This window comes from Euprymna scolopes, chromosome 2 (genome assembly GCF_053919585.1).
Source record: "Euprymna scolopes isolate OS-2025 chromosome 2, ASM5391958v1, whole genome shotgun sequence".
Taxonomy (NCBI): domain Eukaryota; kingdom Metazoa; phylum Mollusca; class Cephalopoda; order Sepiida; family Sepiolidae; genus Euprymna; species Euprymna scolopes.
The window spans coordinates 33,489,857-33,501,831 of record NC_136483.1 but is presented as its reverse complement, the minus strand read 5'-3'; the positions used below and the strand labels follow the sequence as shown (position 1 = coordinate 33,501,831).

Here is an 11,975-nt window from a genome sequence, read left to right as displayed (position 1 = left end):
CAGAAAGTGCTCAACGATAAGAAACGTATTTCTTAAAGGGGCTGTCATAATTATTTTTTTACTATAATAATTAAATACCTACAGACACTAGTGTTTCATCCTTTCGGGATTCTTCAGTGCAGGGTGTCACGATTACTACCAGTCGAACGATTCGAACCCCGCGACACGAGACATCTCTCTGGCTCGATTAGCAGAGGCCGTATCCATTCGGCTACCATTAATCATGTGAAATAGCGTTGAATTTTAAACATTTTAATTTAAATGTATATATATATATATATATATATATATATATATATATATATATATATATATATATATATATATATTTATTTTATAAAGTAATAGGGTTCGTGTGTTTCTGTCTTTGTGTAACGAAATATAAAGGAGGTAAGAGGGTAGATCTCTCCAGGTAGAGAAACATTAGAACCCATTTTAGGATGTTTCTGTTATAGGAGACATAAGAATCAATGCCTAATTTCAACCACCCCCATATCGAATGACTTATGCTCATTTGCATATCACATTATATTAAATCTCTTTAACTAATTACCTCGACCTTATTACATATTGGAAATATTCTAATCATTTCAACTGTACTATTTACAAAATCTATTTAACATTTAATTATTTGATATATTTTCATTTAATTTTATATTCGATTTATTTCACTTTACGTATATTATCAAAACAATTCATTGGCGAGGAAAGCTTTATGTTTTGGGATTGTATTGAAAATGTAATGGAAATTTCAATTTCGTTCCGTTTTAATCTTTTATATTTTACTTGCCAATATAATTGAAAGAATACAATTCAACTATCGTAATTTTATATTATTTATATAAAATTACGATAGTTGAATTGTAAACAAATATTTTAAAATAAAACTTTATTAAAAAAGAAATAATTTTATTTTTAAATGAAAAAAATCAATTTAGTAAAATAATTGTATTAAACACCCCCAGCCTTGTCAGCAAACCTGTAAACCTATAAAAGTTAACATTTCGAATGTAAACAGTGATTTTTCGATTTTGTTAGCGCTTGCCGCAATTAAACACAATTAAAACGGAACTAACTTTATTTCCATTCTATTTTTTAAACAACCCCCAAAACATAACGCTCTCTTCCAGTTATAGCCAATTTTTTTTTAATTAAATAAAACAGGTCAAAATAAACAGATAAGCGCATTTTCTTTTACATTTTTCTTACAACCATTGTCATTTAACCAACTGCAGGATATCGTTACTTTTGTGGGGTTGTTTTGAAAATGGCACGGAGATTATAATTTCGTTCCAATTTAATCTTTCTGGTCGAGCCTATTTCGAAAGCCTGTCTTATCATAGATTTGAACTACAAATAATTTATTACATTTTGATTATTACTATCTTAAGACTTAAAGCTTATATTTATTTCATTTTTCTATTTATATATTGAATTAGTTATTTCCAGTCTTATTTAAACTTAGCGCTTTCTTTAAACCGGATGAACCTTTTATAAAAATATGAGTTTAACGTAAAGAACACGAACAAGGTTTTATTCAACTGAATTTCTTCCAGTTTACTAACAAAATATATAAATTTAAAAGAGATATAATTAATAAAATAAAAAGGTTATGTAATTTAAAAGAAATACACGTACTCACAAAAGCAGAACTTTTTTTACACATTTTTTTCTTTAAAACCATAACAATGAGACTAACAATTACCTAGATCTTAGTAATTATTTGTTTTAATAGAACTGTTTTAATTGTACTGTTTACTTAGTTAACCTAAGTTGGTATTACATTTATTTTACATTTACTTTTTTTTTTTAATTATTACTTTTAGACTGTGACGTTTACACCCGGAAGTAATGAGTCACACGTAGGTCGCTTTTATTCATTCCTTTTGGTCAAGATCAAAGTGTAGTATCTGTTCTTCAGATGCTGCACTTCATTTTCTTGTTCTCTTTCGGTGGAGGAGAAATCCTTCACGACTGAGACAATTTTTTATTTTTGTACCTTTTCTCCACGTTAAAAAACGACCCTGGTGTCTAACTCTGTCCCGTGGGGAGGCATAGTAAATAGGTACAATATAATTGTTTATAATTGTACTATTCAGAAATATTATTTATAGTTCGTCCATTTCAGTTAGTATACATTTCCTTTACGCTTAATTAATTTACAATCATTAATATCGTTAAACAATTCCGTTTAAAACCGAAATTATGCCACCCAAAGAAACGAAAGTGAGGAAGAAAGAATGGAAAGATTGGAAGCTAATAGACTAAGAGTTGCTGCAATTCGCTCCAATGAAAACAATTCAGATAGAGAAAGACGTCTAGAACTTAACAGGATACGTCAAAGAGAAAGGAGAGCAAGACTGTCAGATTTGGAAAGAGAAACCCAACGTGAAGCTGACAGAACTAGACATGCTGTAAGGCGGTTAAATTCATCACAAGATGAAATTCAAGAAAGGCAAAGATATGCACTGGAAAGAGAAGCAATATTACGATCGAATGAATTATATGAGGTAAGTAGACGTACACAAGGTCAGTTGAGAGTGGCTCAACGACATCAGAATGAATCGGAAACCCAACGAAGCTTTCGCCTATACCAAGGGCAACAACGAGAGGCTGCATGGAGAGAGAGTATGACTTTGCCCCAGCAATTGACAGAAAACGAGGCAGCTAGACAACGAATGACTGCTTTGAGACACCATGAAATAGAACACTGCAATAGAAAAGGATTGCTCTACAACAAAAATGACTCTCTCACTACAGCTGATATAGGAAAAATGGACAAAGTATGTCAACATTGCTCAGCTGTAAAATTTAAAGGAGAAACCCCTGGTTGTTGTTCTTCTTCTGGCAAAGTTGTGCTTGATAGCTTTCCACCACTGCCTCAGTTGCTTCAAGATTTGCTCTCCGGCAATGGTCCCATCTCTAAAGATTTTCTGCAAAATCTACGCTGTTATAACAATTGTTTTGCAATGACATCATTTGGTCACAAAATTGCGGCAGTACATGGGTGGAATCCTTCTTTTAGAATTCGAGGCCAGGTTTGCCACCAGATTGGGAGTCTTTTACCACCTGAAGATGAAACAGCGAAGTTTATTCAAGTCTACTTCTTGGATAGTCTGGAAGAGGAACTACATAATCGGGGACGTGACAGTAGACTCAATAGAGACATTCTCCAAAGTCTGACTGAATTTTTACATGAGAACAACAGCTTTATTTGTCAGCTGAAAACAACAAAGGAGAGGATTGAAGAAGAACACTTGGTAGAACATAAAGTTGTCATAAGGGAAGACCGAAGGCCGCAAGAAGAGCATCCACGGCGATTCAATGCTCCAACAACAACGTATGAGATTGGAATATTAATGGAGAATGAACCAACAGCTAACCGGGGTATTGTCTTGCATTTTAGAAATTATACATTAAAATGGATCTCCGAACTACATCCCCTCTACGATACTTTAATGTACCCGTTAATGTACCCCTATGGTTCTCCATCTTACAACATCTACATGAAGGCATCCAATGGGCGAAAAGTTACCCAACAGCAATTTTATTTGTACCATTTAATGACTCGGCCTGGAAACTATTTTCTCTGGTACCGAAGGCTATTTCAACAATGGCTGGTGGATGTGTACTGCAAGATTGAAACAGAACATTTACAGTTCCTGAGGCGTGAGCAACAGACCCTGAGAGCTGACAATAATAGCAACTTGAGAGATTCAATTCTTAGGGAGGATGGGAATCCAGAACAGTTTGGTCAACGAGTTGTACTTCCGGCAACTTATACAGGAGGCCCTCGATACATGTTTGAGCGTCAAAGTGATGCCATGGCATATGTTCGGCGAATGGGCCGAGCCGACCTCTTCATCACGTTCACAACAAATCCAAAGTGGACAGAAATTACAGAAAATTGTCTTCAAGGGCAAGACCCTCAGGATCGTCCAGATATTGTTGCCAGGGTTTTCAGGCAGAAGCTAAAAAAGTTACTTGAATTTATTAAAAAGGGAGGATTTGGCAGGTTGAGGGCTTTCCTGTACAGTATTGAATATCAAAAAAGAGGACTGCCGCATGCACACATCCTCATCTGGCAGGCCCCAGAGGACAAACTTCTACCAGAAAAAATGGATCTCTGCATATCTGCAGAGATCCCTGACAAAGAGGAAGATCCTGATCTTCATGCTAAAGTGATGGCACATATGGTGCATGGACCTTGTGGACCATTTAATCCAAATTGTCCATGTATGATTGACAACAAATGTTCCAAAAAATACCCAAAAGAATTTCTTCAGTGTACCGAGCAAGGCCAAGACTCTTACCCCAAGTACAGGCGAAGAAAACCAGAAGATGGAGGCCAGACTGGTACAATAAGGATGAAGAGAAATGGTCGGTATGTTAATCAAGAAATAACAAACCAGTGGATTGTTCCGTACAACAAGGTCCTCCTTCAGCAGTTCAACGCTCACATTAACGTAGAAATTTGCAGCTCGATCCAAAGCATCAAATATGTCCTCAAATACGTGAATAAAGGATGTGATCAAGCAGTGTTTGAACTACAAAGAACTGATGGAGCAGCTAACCAACAAGGCCAAGTACAAAGTCACATTGTGGATGAGATCCAGCAGTTCCAGAATGCAAGGTATGTCGGCAGTTCAGAGGCGGCCTGGAGGATATTGGAACATCCCATCCATGAACATTTCCCCCCAATTGTACAACTTTCTGTTCATCTTGAAAATGGGCAGCGTGTCATGTTCTCAGCTGATACTGCTCTGGAACGAGCCCAAGGTCCACCGCCTGCCACAACTTTGACAGCATTTTTTCAACTCTGCCATGAGGATGACTTTGCAAGGGGTCTCAAATACGTAGAAGTCCCTGAGTTTTACACTTGGAACAAATCGACAAAGAAATGGATGAGAAGAATGCGTGGGGTACAAGTTGAAGGTACTGAAAATGATGATGTATGGAAGGCACTATGCATTGGGAGAATCTACACGATTAGTCCAAAAGCAGGGGAGTGTTATTTCTTACGCCTGTTGCTCAATGAGGTTGCTGGTCCAACTTCATTTCAAAATTTGCGAGCATACAATGGTCAGGTGTTTGAAACATACAGAGCAGCGTGCCTTGCTCGAGGCCTTCTAGAAAATGACCATCACTTGCATCAAGCAGTAGGAGAGGCAAGTGCCACTCAATCACCTTCAAATTTGCGAAGCCTATTTGTGATAATTTTAACAGCCTGTGAGCCAAGAAATCCTCTTGAGATCTGGATGGCTTTTCGTGATGTAATATCTGAAGACATTCTTCACAGATACAGGCAAGAAGTTAACAATCCAGAAGCAGATTTTAATGAGGACATCTACAATAAAACTCTTTGTCTAATTGAAGAAAAAGTTCTCCTTATGTGCGGTCAACCATTGGCAAGCTATGGATTACCTGCACCAACGCAAGGGAGAGATGAAAGACTCGCGAGAGAGTATCAACGTGAAGTTACTTATAATCTTGAAGAACTTTCCCTACAAGCAGAAAATATGCAAGAAAAACTGACCGATTCTCAAAGAGAAGTTTACAATTCATTCATGGCAATGTTGGAAGCACAAGGTGAAATGAACAAAAACATGATGTTTCTTGATGCTCCAGGTGGTACGGGCAAGACTTTTGTAATCAATTTGATCCTTGCAAAGATTAGATCCATGAGAAAGATTGTGCTTGTAACAGCATTCAGTGGCATTGCTGCTACTCTACTATAAGGTGGCCGCACTCTTCACAGCACTTTTAAAGTACCCTTGGATACTCATCGAATGAATCAGCCAGTTTGCAAAATTACTGGTAACTCAGCCTTGGCAAATGTAATTAGAGACACCTCTGCAATCATTGTAGACGAAGCCCCAATGACGCACAAGAGTGCTTATGAAGCAATTGACCGAACACTGCAAGACATCACAGGAAACAAGAATCCCATGGGTGGCATTCCAACCTTATTTTGCGGTGATTTCCGTCAAATCCTCCCAGTGGTTAAAAATGGCACAAGGGCTAACATTGTCAATGCAAGTTTGAAACAATCCTATCTCTGGAGGCACGTTATAGTGAAGAGACTGACTACTAATATGAGAGCCTATATCTCTGATAACACAGCTGCAGCAGACTTCTCAAAATTGCTTCTCCAAATCGGTAATGGTCAGTTTCCTATCACTTCTTCACCTGACACAATTAAGATTCCAACTGCGCTTGGTAAATGTGTCGGTAATCAGAAGCAACTGAAAGACAAAGTGTACCCAGACCTGCAAAACAATGGAAAATCACCGGATTGGCTTGCTGAGAGGGCTATTATTTCGCCATTAAACAGCAATGTGAATCATTTGAACAATTCAATAATGGATGAATTTCCAGGAGACACAAAGCAATACAAGTCAGTTGATTCGGCTACTAATGAATATGAAGCTGTTCACTACCCTGTGGAGTTTTTAAACTCTTTGGAGATATCTGGAATGCCTCCACACATTTTAAATCTCAAAATTGGATCGCCAATCATGATTCTTCGATCCTTGGAACCGCCAAAAACAACAAACGGAACCAGATGTGTTATCACCAGATTGCACACCAATGTACTTGAGGCCACCATTTCCTGTGGTCCCTACAAAGGCGAAACCGTTCTACTGCCAAGGATCCCCTTAGTTCCATCGGACTCAGAACTTCCATTTAAATTCCGGAGACTCCAATTTCCTGTGAAGGTGTGTTTTGCAATGAGCATAAACAAAAGTCAAGGTCAGACATTTAACACCATTGGCGTAGACTTGACATCAGACTGCTTCAGTCACGGTATGTTCTACGTCTCCATCAGCCGGACAGGAAGTTCAGAAAAACTCTACATTCTGGCTCCAAATCAAAGCAGCAGAAATGTAGTTTACCCTGAGGCTCTTCAGTGAAAAGTTCGAGAAATGGATATGAGGAAAAACTGACATGATCTGATTGTGGTAAGTTTTTAGTATTGAATGTGCAAGATAAAATTTAAGCAAGAGTTGAAAATTACTTCAATGAAAAATTTACTATGTAACATCAAGTAACCTTCCTTTTTGATGAAAATGTTTTGTGAAGTTCCTGATTGAATTTCAGTCACTACAAGAGGTAGTTAAAATGTTAATCACCTTATGCAATCGTTGCTCTTACAACATCAACTTACTGGAAAGGTGCCCACAGATTTTGGTACCCGAGTGCGCAACAAAGCTCCGTGCGAAGCACGGGTATCTTTGCTAGTATATATATATATATTAATATATATATATTAATACGAAATCTTTGAAATATATATATAATCTACACACACACACACACACATGCACGCACGTGCGCGCGCACACACACACACACACACACACACACACACACACACACACACACACAACACACAAACAAACAAACAAAGAACGTAATCGCTTAATAGGTACTCTCTTTCTGTATCATATTTTTAAGGGGCTTTACGCCGACATTGACAGTTTATATTAATTTATATAAACTTTAAAAAAAAATTGTGATACTCTTTTCTTTTTTCTAAGCCTCTTTGTTTTTCTTGGCTGGATTACCAGATTTATAATTACTAACTGACAAGATGTATTGCCCTATTTAGATAATTATTTGTCTTCTTTAGTTTTAAGATATGAGATTTTCTTTCAGAAGTCTCCTCAACCTGACAATGTAGCTTGAATTATCGACTTGACAGTTAACAAGCCAGTAGAATACATTGATTGTCAACAACCCATCACATTGACCTTAGAAGACATTAGTTAAACTATTCGATAGTAATTGGAAACGAATTCAATTACTAAATTAAAATATATCATCAAAAACACCTCAGCTATTATATAAAAGAAACTTTGTCTGTGTATGTGTGTGAGTTCGTTCCCTACGGACTCCAAAACAGCTAGGTCGATTTTTATGAAATTTCACACAAAGGTACTTTATGTACCTGGCAAAGTTCTTAGATAGGTTTTGTATCGAAATGTCTTTGATGTATCAAAATCGATAATCGAAATAATCCAATGAAAGAAAGAACTGTCAATTTTAACTAAAGTTAACACCTTACACAGCCTAACATTATAAGTGCATTTGAAAAGGTTTATTACCACACAAGCTGAAAAGCCCAACATATAAAATCAACAGTATGTTCTTTAATATGACAGGGGTGCGTTCGAAATAAATGTTTCTGTTTAAAGCACAATTACACCATGATAATTAACTTTTTAATCAGAAACTTAAATTCAAGCCATTATCACCGCACAAGCAATAAGATCAGGCATATAAAATTAACAGTAGATTGTTTGATGTGACAGGGATGATGAATCGATTTGATTGAAAAAAGGGCAATTTCACCGATTTTGATGACAATAAAAATACGAGAGATTGAAACATTCGTTGATCATCAATAATCCAGAGCAATGTCAGGTTTCCCTTCTAGTTCTTGATGAGAGTGAAGTGAGAACAATTTTTAAAAAGAATTCATTCGAAATCTAGTGAGTGATGTCCTTCTCTCCTCTCTGCTATCTTTTTCTCACAGAAGAGACGTTGTGAGCCTATCTCTGCTCTAACCCTTTTCATTGTAGGTGCTTGACTGAACTTCACTCTATCCCCCTGTAAGGCATTCATGGCAAACACTCGACTAGCTACAACCATTATCAGCAATTTCCCATACTCTCTATCTGTGCCTAGAGCTAAGTAAAAATTCTATGAGCAGAGTTTTTTTCCCAAAACTGTTCATCTGTGGAACACAATACTATGGAACTACTTCCCAGTAAACAATTTCTTCTTGAGCTGTCCTCTAAAATAAATTAACGTATCCAATATCCACCATTACCGATCATCACGGTCTTGTTCCAATTAACATAACCCTGTTTGTGTAGATTAATGATGTTTATGTAGATTAATGATGTTTTAAACCAATGCATTTCAAATTAAAACATTATTACATACTTATGTGTCATGTCAAAATTAGTATAAATTTTTTAAATTATGAAAAATAATCCAGTAGAACAAGTCAGCAACCTATGGCCCACAAACCGTATACAACCTATGAAAGCATTTTGACCGGCCCACAAGCCTAATTACTGACTACCAGTGACTCTATTTTTAACATGAGAGACAAGGCTTTTGAATTCAACAAAAGGCCTACTGATCCACCTAACCAAATTTGAATACAATGGCCACTAAAACATGATTAAAATCCAACCATCTCCATTTCTATGTAAAAAATAAAAAAAAATAAACATAAAACAAAAACTGATTCGATTTGACCAACCGACTGATCAGTGACAGACATTAGGCAGGACAGTTTCAAAAGGACAATGTTATCTCAGTCGGCTTTTTATTTTATTTTTTCAACAACGACCCCTCTCGCTTACACATGCTACTGTAAGTTGATGGAATCTTTCAATCGGCCATGTTTTTATCTTTTCAATAACAGTTTCAAACATACACATAATAATTTCATCCATTTCGCGTCAGGTGATATTTTTGACTTTGAAGTATTTTGACGTTTCTTGAGGAAAACTATTTTTTGTTAAGTGCTTTTTAATTTTAGATTTCCTTTAGTTTTCCAGGTTTCTCAATGTTTATTTTCATTATAGTTTTAAATATTTAGGTTGACAGTGGTTTACATATGTAGTTTTCCTTGATTTTTCATTAATGGTCTTTGTCTGGCCTGCAACCTCTCATTATAATGTGAACTGGCTCGTGGGGTCGAATGAGTTGCTGACCCCTGCAGTAGAAGATGTGTTAGATATATTTTTAACAAAAAAATCATTCACAATTACGTTCTGATATTTTGTGTTTAAAAATGGTGAACCCTTAATTTAAATCAATTTAAATCAAGGGAGATAAGTCAGTTTGGCATACCGAATTGATCACAGAACTCTCCCACATGAAAACATACGATAAAACTCTATAATTCAATAAATTCTACTGGGTCATTTTTTGTAATTTATATTAATTTTAACATAACACATACGTATGTAATAATGTTTCCATCTGAAATGCGTTGTTTTAAAACATCATTAATCTACACAAGCACCGAATTACATGGTTGCAGAAGACTTTCTTCTCGACCTAGCTCGTGTTTATTCAAAACAGAGCTATGGGGCGAGGGTGACTGTAAAGATTTTTCCTGACATCAGATCTGATTGAATGATGTATCAACATGTCGACTATTGGTATCACAATGGATCATGTTTTTTCATTAAACAATTGCACAATTAATCCGTTTTATTTATGGAAACTTCACGCAATAATTATATGCGTGCTAAGACGCACAGGTATGTAGAGCAACTGACAAATGCTCTGCTAGTTGTTAAATATGTTTATTATTATTTTTTTTTTAATCAATTATTATTTTGAATTAGAATTATTATTATTATTATTTATTTTTTTTACTGTTACACCCTAAACAAGGTACATATACAAACACGCCACTGGGAATGTAAAGGGCTACTATTTAGAGTCGTGTCTAATAGGGGATTGTGGGCAGTTGAGCAACAAGATGTCTGATATTTTTACATTTAAACTTTTGCAAGTTAGAACAGTCAGGGATGCACGAAACAGATAGGGAAGTCTAACAGTTTGAGGGAAGAAGCAATTAGAGTAAAAAACTTTCCAGTATCTATGAATCTCAACAATGAAGGGGTGTGATTTTGTTGCTTGTCAGGTTAGTTATGGATATATACGTTGAAGGGAGCACAAGTGCTATAAATTCATCAGAGCACATACCATTAAAGTACTTGTAAAACAGGCACAGGAGTGCCACGTTGCAGCAATGAGACAGAGATTGGAGCTTGGTCAACAGTGCGGGACCTATTATTATATTTAATTAATCAGTTATCTTTACAATTACTGTTTCCACTTCACTTCCGGTTGATCCTTCGTTTTTAATTGAATTTTTACAGTATCTCTTATCTATGAAATTGTTAGGTTAAAGTAAAGAATAGGTAAAGGAATCCCTCTCCTCCTCCCCATATTAAAAGGTCTTTTTTAAATCAATAACATTATCATTAAAATTTAAAAAAAACAGGCTTAAGATAGAGAGTATGCAACTGGAAAGGAAATGGAAACAGTAATCATAAAGATAACCAATTAATTATTATTTTTGATTAATTATTTATTAATTTTCTTTTGTGATTATTTTAAGAGATTTTCATAATTCAAAATGTCATTTTTTTTAATATATATTTGGTGTTAATATACAGGTGGAATTTGACAGTTAAAAATAAATCAACAGGGAAACTCTTTCATATACTTACATATCAGGCAAATGTAATTATCCACTGCAAAAATTATGGAAAATTATCGAGTTCAATTTTAATTAAAACTAAAAACCAGTTGACTGATTCTCTATTAGAACGAATACATTTAATAATTTATCTCTTCCTGTTCTCCATTTTAAATACGTAAAATGCGTTTATGCCCATAAATAATCGAAAATATGTGATTTTGTTTATTTTTTTATTTTTTTACATGAGCATCACCACTTATCAAGGTCCAAAGACCACTCGAGGATAAGGGTTAAGAGTGTACAGTAGTCAATTGAACAATATAGTAATCGTTAGTAATGGAAATTTGGTAAATTTGTTAACTTAAGTGGAACGGCTCATCAAGAACTTGTTTATGTTGGACTTGAAGACAATCTGGAAAGCAGGAAAACAGGAGGCAATTCCATAGGCGTGCAGTTCTAAGAAAGAATCTTTGTTCATGGAATTTACGTTTAGGTTTAGGCACAGATAAAGAGTGGGGGGAATTATTGATAGTGTTTTTAGCTAGACGAGTGTTTCTTGTGAAAGTTTGGCGAGGGGGACCATAGATTGAAGCTCAGTCGAGTCCTTGCTATGAAAATAATGATAAAGCAGAGACAAACTCGCAACATCTCTTCTATGAGATAGAGGTTGCAGAGAAGAGAAAAGGACATCTTATATCAAGGCAGGACAAGTCCTTTCTAGCAGCTCCTGCCA

At 35.7% G+C, this 11,975-nt stretch overlaps 1 protein-coding gene across 2 annotated transcripts in view; it reads right to left on the bottom strand.

Annotated features, from left to right (window-relative positions):
• The window catches only part of LOC145290702 (uncharacterized), a 576,300-nt gene that overhangs the window by 539,146 nt on the left and 25,179 nt on the right, over positions 1–11,975 (bottom strand). The gene's annotated exons all lie outside the window — the stretch shown is intronic.